Here is a 24758-nt window from a genome sequence, read left to right on the forward strand (position 1 = left end):
TGCTTTGCCTCTGGACAGTGTGACATCGAGTTGACCCACTTACTGTTGTTTTCTTGTCAAATCTGTACATCACTTTTAAAAATAGCAAATAGGGAACCTGTTAATCCTGTTGTGTGTGATGTGTTTTACCTAACGAGTTTTTGCTTTACTTCTGGTGTCTCGCCCTCGTTTTTCACCAAGAAATATTCCTGTAAAAGGACAAATTGGTCTGGTGAGGTTTGCTGAGATGACATGTGGCTCTCAGTGGCCAGCGTGGTCACATGTCACCTCACTACTGTGCCCAGACATGCTAGACATAAAACCCAGACACACACACACACACACACACACAGTGAAAGAAAAGCTGGGGTAGACAATCTCACACTCAATCATATAACTGCCCACAGTGATACATTGTCTCTTTGCGGGCCAAGTCTCTGTAAGAACCAAGTTTCGCACAATTCTTCCTGCTGGCTTCCGTGTTTGAGAAAGCTTATCAAGGTGTGCAACATCGTAATGCAGCCTGCACTTTCCCACAGCTGCTGCTCTCCATTTTCACTCTTTTGTTTGCCTCTTGTGTGCCTTTCTTCTTATCTCCCGGTGCCACTCTTCAGCTCAGCTGCACAAAATCCATACGGATTCACTGCAGTGCAACTCTGCCTCAGCTTCTGGTTTTGATTTCTGCTCGCCTGTTTGTTCCCAGCCAGTCAGCAACTCTCTACAAGCCTTTTTGCCACAGATTATTTATGTTCATGCTTTTTAAGTTTTTGGTTCTGTTTTCTGTGTTTTCTGAATCAGGTTCAGGTTATGCTATTTTACTTTTAGTTAGAGGTTTACAATATCCATCTTTTACTGTAAATGCAGGCATTTGCAACATTGTATACATATGTGTATATATATACATATATCACATTGTTTTACACTTTTGTACAGTGAGTGCAGTGCAGCCTCGCTGACAAACCTTTCCAGCAATCAGTGTTTAGTGTTCACACCATGTGTTAGTATTAAAAATCTAACACTTTGTTCTTACTTCTGAAAAATATTTTGAAAGGCCTTGAATGATTAGTGATTCATTCATTCATGCTATGTAAGCTCCCCTGTCAGCAGCCGGCACACTGCTGAAAGCTGCAGGCTTTGAGCTGTTAAAAAGTAAACCGCGGTGGTATAGTTTCCAAAGGCCAGAGACAATATCGTGTTGTTAATATAATGCTGGATACAAATCTTACTAAGCTGGACTAAAATGTTGTCTTAAATAATCCTCCTTGTTAATTTTCTCATTTCTGTTCCCTGTAAAGTTGGTTTTGTTAGAATAACAAATTTGCATTATCTAGATGCTTTGGCCCATTTCTCAGTCCCATAATCCAGTGCAGCTGCAGACTGGCAGGTTAATGTCCAAGAACACCTTTTCACCTCAGACATTAGTAGATGGTCTCATGAAAAATTCAGCCATGCTTGAAAAAGAATTAGCTTCGAAGAACATTGAAGTGTTTGTGTCTTTTCACTTAAGACATGCTGCAATTAATCTTTCCCTTTAACACAGATGCTACGTAGAGTTTGGGAGAAACAATTAACGTGCACTAAAAAAGTAATGTTGAAAGACATAAATATTAGAAGGGTGATAACTGAACTAGTAGATATCATAAAACTGAGGCGACTACTAATAAATCCAGGGCAGAAATATGGGCATTTTACACTTAAATATTACAGTGTTGGCATATTCGAGGTGCATTTTACAGATGAGATTTTGGATATTAATTTATATCGCTCCATAAATAAGGAAATACTGTCATCAATCTCAACATCTTCCACAAAAAGTAGGAGCCCAAGCACTCGTTGCTTTCATGAAATGTGTGCAAAGATTGTAATTGTGTTCTAACAGCTGTGCATATATCAGGAGAGGAAAGGAAACACCACCACATTTCAGTTGGGTTGAGACCTGGACTTTGACTGGGTCATGGTGTCTTGATTTTTCTGTTGTGGATTTGATGGTGTTCTTGGGATCATTGTCCTATTGCATAACTAGGAGTGTGATTGCTATTCGTGCTGTTGGTATTACTGCATCTGCACCTTCTTGTTCAGTGATAGATTTCTTACCAGTTTTGGGTTTGAACAAGTGAATTCAAGTCAGCTTAACTGTTGGAGCAAATCCAAGATCTGCCTTTTGTTCTGCATCAGAGAGACATAGTATGTCCTTGGCTTTCTTCTCAGAAAACATCGACAAGGTTCATTTTTAACAACGGTTTACACAACACCTCCTGGTGTATAACTCAGTACAAAAATACCAATTTCAGTTTTGGTTTTATTTCAGTCACTTTATCCTTGATCTGCTTCAAACGTCGTTATCCCACATACACATATAGTAGGCTGTGTTATGGACATCACAGCTGTTGTCCACAGCTACGGAGGTAAAGTCTTATCTGCTTTGTCTTTCAGCTGAAGGTACAGATTTCAAGTTTCCTTGATTCGTCTTGTTACGTTTCACTGAGACACACCTTCTCATGTTTTTTCTTTATTTTTACTACCTTCTACATTATAGGTACAAACAGAAGACATCAAATATATGAAACAAGATAAATGGAATTACGTAGCAAAGAGAAAACTGATGTTTTATATTTTAGATTCCTCAAAGTAGCCGCCCTTTGCTTTGCTGACAGTGCTGCAAACTGAGTTCCAGTAGCAGACACATCTGCATCAACTGTTCAGAGCAAGCTGTGTGAATCAGACCTTTATGGTCAAATAGCTGTTAGGCGTGAGCAGCACGGTGGTGCAGTGATTAGCACTTATGCCTCACAACAAGAAGGTCGTGAGTTTGATTCCACTACCTGGCTGGGGTTTTTCTGAGTTTGCATGTTCTCCCCCACAGTCCAAAGACATGCAGTTAGTGGGGTTAGGTTAATTGGTCATTCTAAATTGCCCATAGGTGTGAATCTTAGTGTGAGCGCGAACGGTTGCCTGTCTCTATGCGACAGACTGCCGACCTGCCCAGGGTGTACGCGGTCTCTATGATAGCTGGGATAAGACATGTTTTGAGTTATTTCACACTTCTTTGTTTACTTCATAATTCCATATGTGCTCATTCGTAGTTGTGATGCCTTCACTGAGAATCTACAATGTAAATAGTCACGAAAACAAAGGAAAACCATTAAATGAGAAGGTGTGTCCAAACTTTTGACTGGTACTTTTTCCACAAGTCTGAAAGAAGACATGCCATGGAAGCAAAATTAGCCAGTAAATGAAAATAACAAAGTATTTGCATTTATTGTCTTCCCTTTGTAACGTATTTGCCTTCAAACCCGCAGTGAGAACCTTTCTACTTTTATGATCTCAGTATCCTTCTATTGCATGATGCTTTTTTGTTTGTTTGTTTCTGTCTCTTTGTTTTAATCTATGCCCACTGAATTGTGAATGCCACACACTTCCCCAGCATCATGTAGTCTGTCAGCTTCGCTCTGTCTGGCAGCAGATGATTCTGAACTCCCACTGCTCTTCATTAGCATCAAGTTCATTAGGCTGCTAATAACTGTTGCCCATGTTGGAGGAGGTGATACTGTGAGGTCAGCAGCCATTAGCCAGTGGGTCTTCTGGGTTTTGTCCTGCTTTGAACTTCATTCAGGAGAAAACTGGCCTTTTATAATAAAGCGTATCAGCAAGTCATTAAGTGCAGCTTTGCAGGGATGATGTGATGAGTTCCTATGGAAAGGCATGGAGGAACTGTATGAAAAACTGTGGTTAGGAAGGGAGAGAGAGGATCATACATATTTAGAATATCAAACAAGTGTTAGCATAATGTATGGGTGTCTTAAAAATATGGTTGTTAATTTCATATAAATGTCCAGTGTCAAAGACTCATCACATCTCATTCAGTAACTGGATCATTTCTAACTTAAACAGTAAGGTATTTCCTCTGATGTCAAAACATAAACTACTACTTTAGATTTATTGTGTTACAGGCTGTAGAAACACAACGTCTGTTCTTTGCAGTAACCTGTGCTCTCTCCTACAAGTTTTCCTTTGTGTTTTTCCCTCGCTGTGCCTCGTGCTGTCTGTCTTGGTCAAAGACATTTGGTCTGACTTTATACTTGCTGTTTTATTGTGATGGTTAGCTTGTGTTCTCACCTTTATTCTTCCTCCTTCCTCATTAGTGCCTGTTAATGGATTTTGTAGTTAAATTTAATTTTATTTGGTGTTTACATGCTAGATTATAACTTGATTACCTTTGCAACATTTTACTCCATCCATGTCTCTTTTGTTGTTGTTAAGTGAAATTGTTGAGCAGTAGTTTTTAATATGGGGGTCCCAGTGCAGTCATGCTGATCGATATAGTCCATAGGTCCAAAAACTGAGAAAGTTCTGCTGTTCGTGTCATTTTCTGACCATATTCATGCAGTTAGGTTTATTTTGAATGACTGAAAGTCACCTTTTGATTGTTCAGAAGAAAAATGTGCAAATTGTCAACTTTGTTACATTATATATAATATTATCAGGTGATATAAGTTCAAATGAAGTAACAATTTACTCGTATACCACACGGGAGTCTTCACTTCTTTTGTGTGTGTTGTAAATAATCTGGTTATGCATGCATTGCGCAGACTCTAGGACACACTGTTGTCCTTGTTGCACGAGTGTGTGTAGCTACACCTCCTCTTCATGATCCTGGACTTCATTTAGTTGGAAGTGATAATGCACGCAGTCTAAAGGGACACTGGTTGTCCTGCTCAACAGGAACACAGCTTTAAACACAAATCCACACAATGCTGACAAATGAACTTGCCCCACTGCCAACTCCAATTAATAGCTTCAGCTGCATCAGCATGCCCCTTGTGTTTGGTCAAAATTAATTTACCAACAAACTTTTTAATCAAATTTCACCACAAACCCCGAGGGGCGATCGGCTCTGTGCATTCACTGTTTGGTGCTGCAGTGTTAGTCTCTTGCAGTGGGGAGCAGTGATTCAGCTCAAAGCAATGAAGCATGGCTTTTTTCCACGCTTGTTGCAAGTGTAAGAAAAATGATCCTTCAGCATTTCCTGTTAAATTACAGGGAACAACACAATCAAAGCCACAGTCCCCTAAAAAGCACAGTTTTCAAATGTCACTGAAAGCTTTTTGTGTGTGTTAAATACTGATATTCAGGAGACATTAACAGGCCCCTGGAAACTCGGGCTCTCTCTGTGCTCATAGTGTTTGAATATCAAAGCACTGCACTCATGGTAACTTTCAGTAGTTGGTCATATATGTCTGCAGTATTTATACAATTTGAAAGAGGTTTTGAATAAATGACCACAATTGCACTTAAGCATCTCCAGAGGTCTTATCTTAATTTTTTTATAATAATTCAGAAAGGAGTCTAAAGTTCATTTTGCACTTTAAAGATAATGGTCTGCGATCTCGCTGTGCTCTAAAGGAAAGCAGAATTTAAAATAAGACCATTTTTGTCAAGGCTATTTCCCCAAACAGACAAAAGTGAGCTCAATTTAACATCAAAATGAAACCTTTTTTACTTCTTAAATTCAGCAGACGCTGAGAAACAGCCTTCCTTTCACCTCATCTTTTTTCCAATTTAAGATCTTTAATGGTTTTTTCCATTCTCATCATATTTATCTTTTTTCTTGAGATAACAGGGAGATTATAAATGAACCTACACAATATCAGAAATTTGTCTCAGTGATGAAATTCAAGTGTCAACTATTCTTTCTGTTCTCAGAGTTTTCTTTCCTTGAAGATCTAAGTCAAAGTATAAATTGGAACACCAGTTTGAATTTTATTCCTATTTATTTTAAATAAACAAAATTGATTCTTTTAAATGGATCATGGAAAGGATTTTGTGCATTGTGAGCTTTTTGTTTCATTAATCGTCAAATACTTTCCCGTCTTGAAGCATACTCAGTCATGCAGGTAAGGAAATCCCAGAAAGCTGCCTGTGCACATCTGAATGTTGGCTGTTCAGCCTTTACACTGAAATCGCAGAATCAACTTTGTGGGGAAAACACTTTCTCACGTAAATACTTTACACAAGGTTCTTCTTTCAGTTGGTTCCTTTAGGGTAGGGGTGTCCCACTACAGTCCTCGAGAGCTACTGTCCTGCAGCTTTTAGATGCGTCCCTACTCCAATTGTCATGATCCGGAGTCTGTGACTCCGTGTTTATGTTATTCTTATTCTGTGGTCATTTTGGGGTTCTTGTACGTTCACGTTTCATGTTCCTATGTTCTGTGTTCTCCAGCTTGTGTGAAGTTTGTGTGTTGTGTCATTGCGTGTATGTGTTTCCTGTTTTATTGTGAAGGTCTCTGTCTGATGTCAGTGTGTTCTGTTTACGTTCCCCCTGCCTCGTCAGCTGTGATGTCTTCCAGGTGTGTTCCCCTCCTGCTTCCCATCCCCTGATTCCTGGCGTGTGTATTTATAGTGTGTGTCACCTCGTCCTCGTGGCTTCTTCGTCTGTGTTGTTTCCCCTCGGTCTCCCTGCGTCTCCCCGTGTGTATTTCCTCCCTGCATCTTCGTTTCTGGTTTGTTTTGTTAGTTTTACCCAGTTTAGATTCTAGTTTTATGTTCCCAGTGCCATTGTTGTTTGTATTTCCTTTTGTTTAATAAATACTCACCTGCACCTGAGCTGCCGCATTTTGGGTCCTAATATATTCCACACGTCTGCCACACCGGACGTGACACCAATAAAGCTGAATCTAATGGTTGGATGACCTCGTCAGCATGCCATCAAGTTTGGCAAAAGCCTGATAAGAAGCCATTCATTTGATTCAGGTGTGTTGGAACAAGGATGCATCTAAAAGCTGCAGGACGGTAGCCAGTGTTGGGAAGGTTACTTTTAACATGTATCCCACTACAGATTACAGATTACATGCCCCAAAATGTATTCTGTAATGTATTCCATTACGTTACTCAATGAGAGTAACATATTCTGAATACTTTGGATTACTTAATATATTATCATGCTGTTTACAACAACGTGAATGTACTATTGCTGTGATTTATTACTGTTACTGAAGGTCCGCGGCTCCGAACCGTAGTAAAGGGACCTCTGGCTAATATATCGGGTTCATGTTGAGCTCGTAGCCGAAAACTAGCTTTACTTTGTTGTCTGGGTCAACTTTGCTAGCCAGAGACAGAGAGAGGCGTTGAAAGGTGTACAGTCGAGTCTTAACAGCTTACTTACAACTGGGCTCGTCAGGCACTCTTTTTGGCTGCAGTGGTTATTATTATATTTACATGCTTCCAGCTCCCGTTTCTGCTCGATGACAGCTCGTACTTTTCCACTCCCCTTTTTCTCCCTCCTCGCGCTCACAGACACATAACGGGTATGGCAGTCCATTCTCCCTGCAGCACGGACTACACTGCCCATGATGCTACATTCTTTAGAGCTATGCCTGTAGCATTCTGCCTGTTAGCTTAGCACAACAACAACAAAAAGGCGCTCTCTCACCCAGGAAACACACAGTCACAGAGAGAGCGCGCATCACCCTGTAACCATGGCAACCGTAACGCTGCCGCCTGGAACAACAGAACGTAGCTGTCAAACAAACCCAAACAGTCCTGACCCGCGACAAAATGAAACAGGAAAGTACCGCAGTGTAATCCATTTATTTCAACAAAGTAACTGTATTCTAAATACCACATTTTTAAACTGTAACTGTAACAGAATACAGTTACTCATATTTTGTATTTTAAATACGTACCGCCGGTACATGTATTCCGTTACTCCCCAACACTGACGGTAGCTCTCGAGGACTGGAGTTGGACACCCCTGCTTTAGGGATTGCCACAGTGGATCACCTGTCTCCACGCCACACCAGCCCTTTGCATACCCTCCTTCACTACATCCATGAATGTTCTCTGTGGTCTTCCATTTTCCTCCTACTTTGCAGTTCCATAATCAGTATCCTTTGTCCAATTTAGCCACTATTCCACATCTACACATATCAAAACTATCTAGGCTCTCTAACGTTGTCTTCAAACCACTCAACTTGAGCTGGCCCTCTGATATCATTTCTAATTCTTGGGCCTATGTCTTTATGTCAGTGCCAACTTCTACAAATCATACATTACAGAGGTCGCACCACCATCTTGTAAACCTTCCCTTTGACTCTTGCTGCTATCATTCAGTGATAAATTCCCTTTCGCACTGTCTCCACTTGCTTTAACTCACCAGCACTCTCTTCTTTAACTCTCTTGTATTGTTGTTTTGGATGATTGACCACACATATTTAAATTAAGGTGACTTTATTACCGCTGTTGCACTTCTCTCCCTCTAATTCACTTTCATTCGTCTTCTCTCCAAAACATAAATCCACCTCTTCCTGCTCTTATTGCAGATCACAGTGTTGACTGCAAACATCATAGTCAAAGGAGACTACTGTCTGACCCCATCTGTCAGTCTGTCCATCAGCACTGAAAACAAGAAGGAGCTCAGAGAAGATCCCTGATGGAGCCCCATCTCCACCTTGAACCTCTCTGTCTTCATACACATCCTTTACCAGCCTCACGTGCTTCTCTGCTACTCTCAACCTCCTCATGCAGTACCACAGTTGCTCACTTGACATGCTATCATATGCTTTTCTGACCATCTCTATACTTCTCCATCAAAACGGACATCAATGCTTCTACTCTTATCAACTTTCAATCGTTGGAACAGGCTCAGGGAGAGGCAGCCATCTGCTACCACCATTAAGGGTTGATGGGAGGAAGACAAGATAAAGACACACTGTGGAGGAGAGCCTGGGATTAATAATAATAATAACTGGTGAATAAATGCAGAGTGGTGTATAAACACATAGTGAGTGAAAAACATAAAACAACATAAAAATTAATCAGTGCATCAAGGAAAGTCCGCAGTAGCCTATTGCAGCGTAATTATGGGAGAAATTGACTCAGTTTCTATAGCGCCAAATCACAACAACAGTCCCCCAGATGTACATTATATTGTAACATAAAGACCATGCAAAAATACAGTGAAAACAAAAACCCCAATTTTTTTGCTCTATGAACATGCACTTTGGTTACAGTGGGAATTAAAAATTCAGTTTCAGTAGGAAGATATGATACAAACCACTGCAGCACAGTACCTGTAATACCTACAGCATGTTCTAATCGCTCTAATAGGATATTATGGTCGACAGTATCGAACGCTGCACTGAGGTCTAGCAGGACAAGCACAGAGATGAGTCCACTGTCAGAGGCCATAAGAAGATCATTTGTAACCTTCACTAAAGCTGTTTCTGTGCTGTGATGAGCTCTGAAACCTGACTGAAACTCTTCAAATAAACCTCTGCAGATGATCTGTTAGCTGTTTGACAACTACTCTTTCAAGGATGTTTGATATTGCATTTATTTGATATGAAATTTTGATTTCTGTACAAGAACCAGTTCTTGATTCCCATCCCTACAGATTGATCATATTTAAGATTTAGCTCTTCTTTGAACAGACTGGAATCTCATAAACATGCTGATGAAAGGAAGTGATTATTAAAGGTAACTCAGAAGAGTCAGTCAGAGAGAAAGACTCTAAATAAATATCACTAGTACTGAAAGTTGCCGTACATAATGTAACATCTCTGAGACGGTTATGTGTAATTTTTTTCTCTAATTGTTAAAATTTATGGACCCATAACTAGTAAAGATTAAAGAATTTCTCTGTTTAACAGACCTCTGACTTTTTGTCAGCCTGGCTGTAGTGGTGAAGAGAAACCTGATGGCATATAGACTGATTCTTATATCACACTTTTTCACTCTCCCGGAGCACTCCGAGTGCTTAATACAACATGCATCATTCACCCATTCACACAAGCACTTTTTCTATGCTTAAGTGCTTTCTGTCTTACATTAACACATTCACATTCATATTCCATTGTCTGCAGTGGGGACAACTTAGTATCTCGCTCAAGGATGCAAGACTGGAGCAGTCAGGGATCAAACCACCAACCTTTCAGTTAGTAGGTGACCTGCTAATCTTCCGCTTCAGCCACTACCAAACCATGATGGAGTGGCATGAAGAATAGGAAGTTGTTGAGCAGTAGTTTTGAATAGAAGTTGAATGTTCTAGCTTTACGGAGCTAGAAATTATTCTTCCAGATTTAATGAAGAACCTCTAAATTACTGAGATGTGACACGGTTGATCTGATATCCTCGTGTTGGTGTTGTTCCCAGATCATCATACTAAATGTTGGTCCAGGATCAACATTGCAAGTGACCAATCAGAATGTTGTGACGTCATACTTTTGCGACTTCGGGAAAAACCGGCGTAAAACAAAAAACTGTACTTAAGCTGCGTGAAACCGCCTCTGTCTGCCGATCAACAGACCCTGACCCTAACCCTAACCGTTTAATAAACAGTAAGCAGAATTGATATTGTCCTTGCAACATTGGAATTTCATAAATGCACGAATGGCTTGGCGCGCAAAGGAATAACGTCACAACAATGTGATTGGTCACTTGCAATGTTGAACCTGGAACAACATTTTCATGATGGTCTGGGAACAACACCAACACGAGGATATCAGATCATCCCAACACTTTAAGGTGCGCTTTTCAGAAAGACATCTACTGTAATGAAATACATTCACCACTGCTGTGTTATCGAGAAACACTGAGGTTTTCAGGAAGAAATTTCTATGCCATATTTAAGAACAAGATTCAGAGTGTGATTAAAGTGGTGGGTGGCCTCTACACATTTTGAGAGAGGCCCATTGAGTTTAAAATCTTACATGCTGTGTTGAGGCTGTCATTTTCAGCATCTATATGGATGTTAAAATCACCCACAGTAATCATGTTGTCTGAACTGAGTACCAAATCAGATGACAAGTTTGATAAATCATCAATTATTATTATTATCAATTATTATTTTATGAAATCTACATTTATCCTTAGCCAGCAGTTTCAGCTGGTTGCTTTGGCTCCTTGAAGACAATTCACTATGGTTGCTGGTGTCTCTAGCTTCACATTCTTCAAAACAGTATCAATATCCACTGAAGAAGCTTCTCGGATGAGAGGTGAAACGTCTTCAAGCAACTTAAAGAAGTCCAGACACTTTTCTTTGCAAGCTCCTTTGACTACGATGACCTGGATGACTGAGAACCTTCACAGACATCAATATCCAGTGGTTTTTCCTCGCTGGCTGTATCACTGAGTGGGGAAATGTCATTTGAAAATGTGAATGAGTACCAGGGACTTCTGTTTAGGACCATGTTTCCTCCTCATAGTCACCCAGCCAGCCTGTTTTCCCTGGTTGCTCGTTGCTTGACCATCTGCTGGAGGAGAGCTAGTGGTAACATCATTCACCCACACTGACTACAGGCTGGCTAGCTACAGGTTTTTTTAGGCTGCAGAGCTGGGTCTCCGTTTCACTAAGCTTGGTCTCCAAGTGTAGCTACAAACAAGCTACATTTCTTTCTAAAGTATTAGTAAATGTGGATGAAACCATGAGGCTTTCACTTGGCTATGAGCAGCCAAGTTGATGAACAGCATGTTTCTATTCTGTTTCTATTGGCTCTCACAGGCCTAGGGTCTTTTCTTCTCAAAGTTTTCATAGCACCCCCTAATTCATGGCAAAGGCATTCTGTCAATTTAAGGTTAAGGACTCTGTGTGGTCAAGTTCTTTCACACCAGACATGCTCATGTTTTTATGGACCTTTCTTTGTGCAGGGCGCATCCCCATACTGTTCCCACAAAGTTGGGAGCCTGAAATTGTCCAAAATGTTGTGGTATGCCGAAGCATTAAAAGTTCCTTTTACTGCTACTAAAACAGCACCACACCATAGCCCCCCCCCCCCTCCACCAAACTTTACACTTGGCACAATGCAGCCAGATAAGTACTGCTCTCCTGGCCGCTGCCAAACCCAGACTTATCTGTCAAACTGCCAGACGGAAAAGCGTGATTTGTCACTCTGGAGAACATGTCTCCACTGCTCTAGAGTTCGGTGGAGATGCACTTTACTTTGCGCTGCATCTTAGACTGTGGAGTGCACCTGGTGATGTAAGGCTTGGATGCAGCAGCTCAGCCATGAAAACCAATGACATGAAGCTCTGTATGCTCTGTTCTTGAGCTAATCTGAAGGCTACATTAAGTTTGGAGGTTTGTAATCTCCAAAATCTCTGCGCACTATGTGCTTCTGCTGATCCTGCCCTATGATTTTATGTGGCCCACCACTTCATGGCTGAGTCGCTGTCATTCACTTTGAATAATACTGTTAACACTTGACTGTGGAATAATTAGTAGCTATGCTTGATTTTATGCAGCTGTGGCCATGATTGAAACGCCTGAATTCAATTATTATGCGAGTGAATACTTTTTGCAGTGTAGTGTAAGTGAGCACGTTTTTACTTCCTTCATCTTTCCTTTTTTGACTCGTGGAACATTATCATTGGAGAATCAGGTAGATTGTGTGACTTGCTCAGAGAGATAGATTGACATAACACGGACGCCACACTTTGAATGGCTGTTTTATAGTTTGATGATGTTTCTGTAGTTTGGTTTTTCATTGTTCAGAAATGTGAAGTTATTCCCTGTGTTTACAAAAGAAGTGTTTTGTTTTGCAGTCAGTGCTAACCTCTAATCGCTAATTTATGGTAGTACTTTGAGTAGTACTTTATCTACCTTTAAAATGTACAAAGATTTAACAGGATTTGAAGAAACGAAATGGACTTTTGCCTCATGCATGGAAAATGTAAGTGCTAAATGAGTCGTGAAATTTTCATTTTACTCTTTCCTGTTCTGATTTTATATTCTAGTGTGCATTTATTCGTTTAATCAAGGCATTTCTTTCTTAAACAGCAATTGCAGCTCATTATGCAAATGCATGAGCATTGTGTTAGTTCTCTATGACTTTGATATGTAAGCAACTGAAGTGAATAGTTGTTTTCTGAGTGGCTCTGTTAACAGATATGGAGAAAAAAGCCTCGATCAGCAAATAAATTTCAGGCTGCTGTTTTCCCATCAAATCCAGAGAGTCCTTTTCTCTCCCTCTCTGTATGGCATCAATCTTGTGTGTCTGAGAGTGAGGGGGGAAATGGACTCACATCTCACCTCAGAAACCTTTTGATTACCCATTTTCCTTCCAGTGCCACGTGAGCCCACGCGGGCCAAACCTCATGATAGACAACCCATTAAGGAATCTAACGACTTGGCTACTCACTGCTGGTTTCCTGCCTGCTCCCCTCTCCATATTCTCGGCATTTCTTCATCTCTCCCTCTCTCTTTCGTTCTTTCTTTCTTTCTCTCTTCGTCTGAACTCTGATTAATTTCCAAACAAACTTGTTTATCGTCCACTGCCACCTTTCAGCCAAAATGACCAGCATGATAGATCCTTTTCCTCTCCACATGACTGACTTCACTTTGACTTTGAAAATGGTTAGGAATTATTCATCGGCCGTCTTCCTCCATTTTACATTTCCTCAGAGGAGAAGAGCACAATCATAGCTGCACCATCCACTTCTCCAGCAGTCATTTTGCACTTTAGGACATCTTGACCTTTCTCAGTGGAGCTCATGGTATACAGGGGGGAGTCAGTATGACCTCAAAGTGAGTGGGGAAGTTGTCGTGTTGATTCCTAAAGGATTCCCCAAAGCTAGTTGATCTCTAGGATGCACTGTGACTCAGAGCGTACTCACAGTTTGGAAATAGAATTATCGTTTGTGGGGAATTTTTTTTCCAGGACTGTAAATAAAAGAAAAATGAAAAAAACAAAACAAACTAGGAACAATATGAACTGACAGAGCTTTACACAGTTATACTTTAAGAGTAGAGAAACGGCTGAGCAGCTATAAAGAGCTTTTGTAGTCCTAATGACTAATCAAAGCATTGTGCACTGCGAGCTACATTCACCCCTTGATGGAGTTCATTATATACACTTTATGTAGCTGAGCACAACACCTAATATACATGTGTTTGGACTTTGGAAAGAAACCAGAGCCTCAAATTTCCTTATAGACTCCATACACAAACCCAAATCTCGCTGTGCTTCAAGAAGATCTCTAATCATTTAATAAACAGACATAATGAATACTACTGTGGGGTTTATCTGTAATGATAATAGCACAGTACCTGCAATGACAATCATGGGCATTGGCCCCCAGTTACTGATGAAAGTACCTCATGGATGATGTTGGATGGTCTTATTGAACGTTTTCTGTTTCTGATAGTAACTTTGTGGTCGTCGGTTTGAGCCGTCTCTGCTATGACTGTTTGTGGGGTGAAGACGAGGAGATATATTCATCTTTTGTCTGTTGTAGCGTTCCAGGTGAGGGACGCTGATATAACAACTACACAATAACACTGTATTAGTCTGTTGCTCAACATTAAAACGATCATGTTGAGGCTTCAGAATGCAGAGTCAAAACTCAGTGGATGACGTCATGATTACAAACTCAATTTTTTTATACAGTCTATGGTTTTAACATCAAAATATACTTATACTTAAAGTTCCTAAAGTAAAAAGTACTTTTTATGCAGGATGGCCATTTTCAGAATCTGACACATTGTACTGAATCGTAATTATTGAGTAATTGTCGGGCTATAAGCCGCTACTTTTTGCACAAGCTTTGAACCCTGCGGCTTTTAGTCAGGTGCGGCTTTTCTATGGATTGTCCATGATTTTTGTCATATCGTAAGACGATTTGTTTTGTTTGTTCCGCTGTTGTACGGCACTACGTTGCCTGGCGGAAGGATCGGGGTTCAAGAGTGGTATGTTAGTCACATGTCCGTCCGCCAGGCAACGTAGTGCCGTACGAAGTAGCGCGAAAAACAAACTTCAAAGTAGCGCTACGCGTTCAGCGGGAGGCATGGATGACGAGCGGCGATAAACTTGCGAAAAGCAAGTTATGCCCAACTCTACCGGTGGATTCTGACAGCGTGGAAAAGTGCGAAAACATCCACGATCACCAACGGATTTTGAAGGGCTGGACTGCTGCATGATGGAGAGGAGGACACCGCCACGGCCCTTCTGAGGGTGTTCGACACTGACATTGACAACGAGGATTTCTTTTGTTTTGAAAGTGACAACGAAGGAAAGAAGCTGAGAGTGGATGACGAAGCCATCCTGAGCCTGTTCGTATCTGACACTGGAGGAGAGGACTTTGGTGGTTTCAGAGCGCAGGAAGAAGAGAAAGATGGTGAATGACTGACTTTTCTTCTTGTTAAAGCCGTGTCGCTGCACCTGAGCCTAAAAGGTAGGCTGAATCTATTTTTCTGGTGTGCTGTAGGTTATTGTTATGTACTACATGTGCAAATATGTACCCATAACTTGTTTTTCAAAATATTAATAAAAGGGGTGTGTCTCCAAACAGCCATCTCTTTCCTGACAATTCCCTTTGTGCATATTCTCTTACATATGATAAGTCAACATTGAAACACCTGCGGCTTTTAGTCAGGTGCGGCTAATGTATGTACAAAACAGGATTTTCCCCTGATTTTAGCTTGTGCGGCTAATATTCAGGTGCGCTTTGTAGTCCGGGAAATACGGTAAGTAATATGTACATATCTCTTTAATGTTTCAGCACTTAATATAATCACTTATATTGCTGGAAAGTGTTGTGTAGTGCAAAGGAATATACTGGATGATTTTTATTGACACCTTAAAATAAATGGCGTACAATCAAGTACAAGTAGAAAGTAGCATAACACAGAAATACTTATTTAATACAAATATGTTAAATTACTCATTTCCAAAGTTCCTGAGGAGATGGGCCAAGTTACATTACACTGCTGATCCTAAACACACTCTGATCCAGTGGCTTTGGGTATTGTAATTCAAATCTAAAATTTAGTTTTAACTTGAAAAAGCTTCCAGGATCATATATAAACCAATCACAGTAGCTCTAACTTCTGGGTTACCTTCCATTTCAGTTGCAATCATTTCTAGGAGCCCAGCCTAGATGGCAGGCTGAGATTAGGCCTGCATCCAGATTCACATGCTGTACTTTATTAATGGCCTGAACTTTGACCCAACCAAATGGCTGTCAGAACTGGACATCTCTACTATTCATATATGTCAGTGGAGCAGTGGAAGGATAGCCACCTGCCAAAAGCCATTAGACCTGAGCTGTCACCTCTGCTGTGGCAGACGGCGAGGAGCGGAGAGAGATTGGACCCAAATGCAGACACTGATGACGGACTTGAACTGAGAGTGAGGCTTTATTACGGCGGAGCAGATTACAAAAAAAGCAAAAGGTGACAACAGCAGGTGTTTAGCAAAACCTAAACTAGGAGAAACCTAAAAAACAAGAATAAAGAATGGATCTGAGACATGGGAGATGCAGTAGGTGATACACAGACGATCCAGCAACAAACAGAGGAAGACAAAGGGCTTAAATACACAGAGGGATAACGAGGGAATGAGACGCGGGAGGAGAGCACAGCTGGGAGAAATCACACACCGAGACCGGAGGGAAGCAAAATTGAAAACACCAACGTAACACACGAGACTATCAAAGTAAAACAGGAAACACGAGACAGGCACATAGACGCGGACTGACACTGAAACAATGAGAAGCACAGACATGAAAACATAACACAAGGAACGCAGGGGAAGCACAGAGACAGAAACCAGAGACTAGAAACTATAAATAATAAAGAAATCAAAGACTATTAACGATAACTCAAAACACAAAACGCTGGGTCACAGACCCAGGACCGTGGCATGAGCTCAGATTTATGCCAAAAGTTTGCATAAAAGGAGGTCATTAAAATGCAATTACTACACAAAGCAAGCTAGACTATGTCAGACTGAATGATGCATGAACACGTGCATCATTCCACATCACAGTTGTTGACAGCCACTAATGACAGCAATTATTTAGTCTTGAACTACGATGCAAAAAGTGCAACAAAGAGAAGTCAGCTACTAATGTAGGAAGATTTACCCGAGGAATGGAAAAGACTTCCTAGCTTTGATTAACACAGTCCTGGTTTATTAACTGGACTCACTCAAAGACTATTCTGTAACTCAGTGAGTCACACGAACAAATGCAGATGCTAACAGTTATTAAGTCAGTTAGTGTCACTGTGGCGGAGGCGTGGCCCCGGGCGCAGCTGCAGGGGAGGAGTGGAGCGGAAGGCTCAACGGGGCGGCGCCGCGAGGCTGGTAAGAACAGCTGATATTGTTTATGGACTAATGATGGTCTCCTCCGCTGTGTTTATAGTGAGACGAGGAGGAGCGGCCAAGGAAGATCAGCTGGGCTCGAGCTGACAGACGGTGCGACTGAGTCAGCTGTCAAAATACAAATATATCAATAAACGAGGAAGTTGGCTATACCTGCCTGTGTGTGCGTGTGTCTGTGCTGGGTGTACTCTACAGTCACATTAAAGTGAGACTTTATTCCAGGCCTGTGAGCATTAAATTGCATCATCCATCTGGCCTGTCCTCCACTGACCCACATCCTATCCAGTCTGAAATAGGCTGCCACTAAGTACAATTATTAATTGAAAATTGGAAATCAATGGCTCTGAATTAAGCACAAGCCTGCCTGTTTGTATATGGGTCGCCTGTCTCCTAACTCAACTTTGCTTGACATACACGGTGTTTCAAAGTATGACTGAAAGGAGAATCCACACAGTTAGCAGCACACTCTTACCTCCAAAGCGTTGTTATTGGTGACTTTGTTGGGTTTCTTTTGGAAGTCGGTGTGGCTCACAGAAAAATACCCACAGCCCCCGCTGCTGCTTCTTCTTTTCTTATTTGTCTTGACAGTGTGCTGATGAAAATCATTTTTTACATGCAAGCAGCATGGCCTCAAATAAAGCGCTGAATAAGATAAGATAAGATAAGATAACCTTTATTAGTCCCACACGTGGGAAATTTGTTTTGTCACAGCAGGAAGTGGACAGTGCAAAAGTTATGAGGCAAAAATTAGAATACAATAAGAATAAATACAGTACACAGCTGTACAGAATAGAATAAAATAAAATACTATATACAGTAGAATAAAATAAAATAAATATACAATAAGATAAAAATAGAATACAAATACAAATACTATATACAACTGAGTAAATCGGTGGGCAATAGCTGAAATTGTTGGAAATGTAAACATATTGTATTCGTTACTCATTGCTACCCTCTGCTTTGACCCTCTTCAATGATTCTGTGGATTCTGTGGGGGATATTTGTTTTCTTATATAAATAAAGCCCTTCTAAACCTGCTGCAACCATAAGTCCACTAACTAATTATTTTCAGAGTTCTTATTTTGCTGTTTGGCTGTTATGGATTCACTCTTTGTTGTGCTGCACAGGTAGTTATCAACTTTGTGTTTATGGAAGCAACAATAATAATTTGTCTGGAATAAATATAATAAGAGAGCAACATTTAATAATAGATTAAACCAGGCCAGTGTCTGTAGTAAATGCAAAACAGGAAAGCAGCCATCACTTAAGATCGCATCAAAGTCCTGGAAAATAAGCTATGGACCAGTTCTCCCTCATCACTGGTTTTTGACACAAAGGCCACTGATTTAATATTGAAGAATGGAGCTGAAGTGTCTCTGTGTCTATACGAATACATTTTGCTGTCTGTGTGCTGATTGGACGGCTTCTGCCTAACTGACACTGTGAGTGCAATGAATGCATTTGCTGGTTGACAGCAGGACTGATCCCCAACATGTTGACAGGGTGAAATCTCAAAGGTGAGCTTGGTGACAGATACAGAACAATTTTAGAATCATTTATTCATCCCTGCAACAAACAATTTGGTCCTCTCTGTTCAGTAATATTTATCATTTGTGTGTGTTTTAAAGCATATATTTGTAGCATATATGTGTATCCTGGGAATGTGGATTTATGTAATTTTTTAATTTACTTTTATTTTATTTCTCTTTTCAGTTAGTTAATTTAATTGCCATCATGTATCTATTAATGACAAAAAAACAATTTGATAGTGTCTTGTTTTTCAGCTACAGTAATTTATGAACAAAGATTAGGGTGCAAGTATTTGAGGAACCTGACTTGCCTATTTTAGTACAATTAATTATTTATTATTTGTTTAAGGGAAAGAACAGACTCAAAGAAAGCTGCATCACAGCGGTTTGCTCCATGGATTCATCTCTACCCTTACCTGTTTTTTCACTAGATAGGAGATTTTTAAAATAAAAAGCTGACTTACATTCAAACTTGAAGAGACAATATTCCCTTCGAGCCTATCTTCACATGCATCTTGGTACCTCAGTGAGCTCATATTGTGGTTTGTGCCCTAAACATTTCTCCTCCTGCAGGATCGTTTGTGTCCAAACAAATGTTTCACTTGATTTGATGAAACTGGACAAACAAGGCAGCAATTCTAGTGAGAGAGGTTGTAAATATGGCAGAAATCATCATCACAATTATTTTGTTCAGTAACTGTACTCTTGATTATTAGACCCAATTATTCAGGAATCTTTACTTTGTTTACATAAATCTGGTTTCTGAAAAAAAAAGGAGAATATGTTCCTATCCTACCATGAGTGCTCATCACTAGCAATAATCTACCACTTGAACCCAAATTAGTCTATGTATGTTTATTAGGTCAGAGCACTAAAAGTGCAAAGGCCTTATTAAATCTGCTTCATTTATTATGTTGCGGCTGCCGTCGTGGGCTGGGGTTCTGATATGTGAATGCGAGTGTGCAGGTGCGCAGAGGTGGGACCAAGTCATTGTTTTGCAAGTCTCAAGTAAGTCTCAAGTCTTTATCCTCAAGTCTCAAGTCAAGTCTCAAGTAATGTCAGGCAAGTCAGAGTCGAGTCTCAAGTCACTGGTGTAAAAGTCCGAGTCAAGTCACAAGTCTGAAATTTTGAATTTCAAGTCCTTTCGAGTCTTTAAAAAAAACAAACAAAAAAAAATAATGTTGCAGTTATATGCTAAATGTAAATATTAGACCATGTAATTTTTAAATCTGTGTTTTTCTCAACACATGACAAAATAGTGAACTTAGAAAATATACACAAATTGTGAAATTGCACCTCTTTAAAATGCAGCTCAATTAAACCTAGCTCCAAGAATAATTTTCACCGACAGTTCTGAGATAAGCTGCATGTTATTCTTGGATGCGGTTGTAGGACTGGCTTTAAAATCGCATGACAAAAATATCATACATAAATAAATGATATTTTTTTAAAAATATCATTTAAAAAAAAACTGCATCACCAACGTAGCCTGGAAAACATTTGCTAGTTAGATGAAGTCAGCTATCTCATCGTAGCATATTTGTAATGTATGTTTGCACTGATTGCCGATCACGCTTCAACTGAGTCGTCCTCGGTCAGAAGGAATGGTACTCCACAGTGATGTAGTTCAAATAACTTTACTAAAGAGGTGGCAGATGACATCAACAGGATGTACAGCGTTGGTAGGGAGGCATTACAGTATTCACATGCAGGTAACGGGGGTGTGAGTGTGTATATGGATATGTGTGTGTGTGTGGTCATCTCTCATCTGTGCAGCGCTGCGCTGAACACGTTCCCAACCGGAAGTACAGATACCGAGGTGCATCATGGGTAACGTAGTATAAAACAGCTACAGTGAACAAGCGGACTTTTAACAATATTTATATGCATATTTATAATTATATGCTTCTTGGAGTGAGTGCATACACTCATGAAGTTTAGTAACTTCAGGACACTGCAACAAGCCCAGGTACAGTTTACCGACGGATGGGTGCAGGACCTTGAAATGCACCGTGTAGAACGAAAGACCATCGTACGTATCATAAGTTTACCAGTCTCACAAATCGTCGTCATAAATACACATTCGTTAACCGTTTATTAATAGGACCTTTGAGCTCAATGGTAATTAATTAGCAGTGGAAATAATTTCTGGTAGCATCACAGAAATGTAGCAGTGACAACAATATTGTATGCTGTAATCGCACTGGACAATTAGTGATAAAAAACAACTGTTTTATCCTGTGAATAAAAGTATATGTTTTTGTCAATGTACCATAATAACAGAAGCGAAACACAATATTGTGTCAGGACAATTCACTATTTATGCACAATAAACAAAGGAGCATAACGCGACAATTTCTGTTCAGCGCCAGACTTGCTTGTAACCTATATCACCAATTATGTTATGAAAATGACGCATTAACTACTAAAAAACACTGACCTTCGTGTAAATGCTTGGAGCAGACTAACCTGTGAGCTGGAGTGTTCTGGGACGTTATAATTTGTCTTTGAATGGCTGCAATCCAGTCGCCTTTGTTACTTCGGAAACATGGCTCGAACAATTTCTCTTCAACGACGTAATCCGATAACAACCGATCTCTTTACCCGTCGGCTTCCCGTGGCTGTCATGCGACCGGCTATTGCAGTTAATAATACAACAGCTTCTTGACATTTTTGTGTTTCTTTTTATCGCTGTATAACTGATTTTAATTGAAAGCCTGCGTGCGCTAGTACCGCTTGCCACGAGTTCCCAGAATCCTTTGCGGTTCTACCCGTGAATGACGTCACATTTTCAATCTCTATATAATATGCATGTTAAATTTTATATTTGGGGTAAAATATCAAGTCTTTTCAAGTAAACCGGTTCAAGTCCAATTCAAGTCCCAAGTCATTGGTGTAAAAGTCCAAGTCAAGTCACAAGTCATTGGTGTAAAAGTCCAAGTCAAGTCACAAGTCATTGGTGTAAAAGTCCAAGTCAAGTCACAAGTCTTAGAACATTTTTTCAAGTCAAGTCTAAAGTCATAAAATTAATGACTCGAGTCTGACTCGAGTCCAAGTCATGTGACTCACACCTCTGCAGGTGCGCCTCCAGGAGTGGTGGATCCCAAAGATCGTGTGCCAGGATTGGATGCTGCTCTGGAGGCATGGTCGATTTTACCCCAACCGGCTGGGGCTGGGACATGCCCTGTAGTGATGGGATTTCTGGCTCTTTCGGCTCCGAACTGGCTCTTCGGGTTGTTTTGTTGCTTTAATTAATTTATTATTAACAATAATATAAAATTATGCACAAAAGGAATTACTAATGTAAAAAAAAGTGGTTTTATTTATATATGTTTATATATAAATATATAAGGTGGCCCCTATGTCAGTCTTAGTTTTACTGGATCTCAGTGCAGCATTTGATACAGTTGACCACAACATATTACTCAAACAACTGGAGAACTGGGCAGGTCTTTCAGGAACTGTACTAAACTGGTTCAAAACATACTTAGAAAACAGGAAATACTTTGTATCAATAGGTAACTTCACATCCGAGCAGACAAGTATCACATGTGGAGTTCCCCAAGGTTCCATCTTGGGACCCCCTCTGTTTAACATTTACATGCTCCCACTGGCACAGATTATAAAGAACAACAAAATAAACTACCACAGCTATGCAGATGACACACAAATATATATCACAATGTCACCAGGAGACCGAGGCCCTGTACAGGCTCTTGGTAAATGCATTGAGGAAATTAATGACTGGTTGTGCCACAATTTTCTCCAGCTAAACAAAAACAAAACTGAGGTAATAGTCTTTGGCGCCAAAGAAAAACGATTACAGTTCACCAGAGAACTTCAATCTATACACCTAAAAACCACAAACCAGGCGAGAAATCTGGGTGTAGTGATGGATGCAGACCTAAACTTAGAAAAACACATTAAGACAACAACAAAGTCAGCTTACTATCACCTCAAGAATATTTCAAGGATAAAAGATCTGATGTCTCAACAGGACCTGGAAAAACTAGTCCATGCATTCATCTTTAGTAGGCTTGATTACTGTAACAGCATCTTTACAGGTCTACCTAAAAAATCAGTCAGACAACTACAGCTCATTCAGAACTCTGCTGCTCGAGTCCTCACTAAGACCAAAAAAGTGGACCACATCAGTCCAGCTCTGAGGTCTTTACACTGGCTGCCTGTCCGTCAGAGGATAGACTTTAAAGTTCTGATGCTGGCCTATAAAGCTCTGAATGGTTTAGGACCAAAATACATCAGTGACCTCCTGACCCAGTATGAACCTTCCAGGTCCCTCAGGTCATCTGGATCCGGTCTTTTATCAGTTCCCAGAGTCAGAACCAGACACGGAGAAACTGCATTCAGCTTTTATGCTCCTTATATCTGGAACAAACTCCCAGAAAGCCTCAGATCAGCTGAAACACTCAGTTTATTTAAATCCAGGTTGAAGACTCACCTATTCTCAGCTGCATTTGAATAAAGCACCAAATTCACACTTTTAAGCTTAAATTTCAAAACTTACACTAACTACTGATCTTATCTATTTCTGATTTTATCTGTTTTGATTTTATATACTGTTTTGTTTGTTTGTTTGTTTGTTTGTTAAGTGGGTTTAGAGCTCTGGGTAGCTCCCCAACTGGGTCTAGACTGGGTCTAGAGAGTATTTTAAATTCCCTGAATTTAAAATAGAAAGTAGCTCGTCCACAGAAGGACTGGTAGCTCCCCTTACGATAAGGGTTCAGATCGCGCGAACAGGTGTGAAATGTGTGTATTTAGTTAGTTAGTCTGTTTGTTTGCTTGTTTTAATCAATTTTAAATCATGCTTTTTATTTGTTTTTGTTTCTAATGTCTCTGTAAAGCACTTTGAATCACCTTGTTGTTGAATTGTGCTATACAAATAAATTTGCCTTGCCTTGCCTAGAGACAAAACACATACAAACTCCAAAACACATTTCTAGCGTTAACTGAGCAGAGCTACTAGATCACTTAAATTACACAATTGAAAGCATATGTGTATTGTTTTTTGTATTTATACACAAGCATTCATATATAGTCAAATAATTTTTAAAAAAAAGTTCATTTACCTGTTATTACCACACACCAAATCCAGTCGTTGGTACTTGCTGGCTTGTGTAGCCACAAGGTAACAAAAGCTCCACACTGCCCCCTAGCATCCTGGAGCACTTCTGTTGTCTTTTGTACGTGTTTTGAGTTTTTATGTGCTTCTGAGTTTTTACGTGTTTTGGAGTTTGTGCATGCTTCGGAGTTTGTACGTGTTTTGGAGTTTTTTTTACGTATTTTTACATGTTTTGGAGTTTGTACGTGCTTCAGGGTTCGTACGTGATTTGAAGTTTGTACGTGCTTTGTCTGTAGGTGCCACCGTAAATATACTTTTATTTATTCACTCCACATAAAATTTAATAAATAAATCATATAATACAAAAATCAATTATTCACATTTCAACTTTTAACTATTTAAATTTTCAGCTTTTTCCTTTCACAAATTTAAAGTGAAAAGAACACAAAACACTGCAAACCACAACACAATTAAATATAAATTATAATATGAAAACAAAAAGAACATGCATATTCTCTGTCATATGGACCTGCATGAATAAACTTTCTGAATCCTTTATCATCTGCAACTGAATATAGTTGTGGATGATTACTATACCTTTCTAATGTGACGTTGTTGTCCCTGGCTCTCTCTCTCTCTCCCTCCCGCTCTGTTCCTGTGCTACTGAGAGTGTAACTACCGCCCCTCCCCCCTCCGCCCAGCGTAAAGCACAAGGCTCGCGTGCGGAGTGAAGCGGGAAAAAGTGCGAGAGAGAGAGAGAGAGAGAGAGAAAGAAAAAACAAAACAAAAACACAGCTCGCGATAAGGAGCCGGCTCGCGTCGTTCACGTCAAAGAGCCATTTCGCATTTCTTTCGCGACTGACCCATCACTAGTGCCCTGTGTTGCTTTGTGGATCCAGGAGGAAGTAGGGGTGGCTTGCCTTTTCAGTTGGGCACAGTTTTCTGTTTAGTTAGTCAGGGATTGTTGTTTGGTTATGTTTCTTTGGGGGAAGGTAAGCAGTCGCAAAACATTCAAGTTACGAAGGCACTTAACGGCAATATTTTTGCCCGTGGTACGACAAATGCCCGTTT

The 24758-nt window shown here is 40.2% G+C and overlaps 1 protein-coding gene and 1 long non-coding RNA gene across 9 annotated transcripts in view; one reads left to right on the forward strand and one right to left on the reverse strand.

Moving 5' to 3' along the window:
• Window positions 1–24758, forward strand: part of LOC309705044 (multiple epidermal growth factor-like domains protein 11) — a 245181-nt gene that overhangs the window by 100514 nt on the left and 119909 nt on the right. The gene's annotated exons all lie outside the window — the stretch shown is intronic.
• LOC309705596 lies at window positions 144–24328 on the reverse strand. The gene is made up of 3 exons (XR_014276582.1): window positions 24285–24328; window positions 17548–17717; window positions 144–188 (listed from the first exon to the last, which is right to left on the reverse strand). It is a non-coding gene; the product is annotated as an uncharacterized lncRNA (long non-coding RNA).

Source organism: Aulonocara stuartgranti, assembly GCF_965226115.1.
Source record: "Aulonocara stuartgranti genome assembly, chromosome: 1".
Taxonomy (NCBI): Eukaryota; Metazoa; Chordata; class Actinopteri; order Cichliformes; family Cichlidae; genus Aulonocara; species Aulonocara stuartgranti.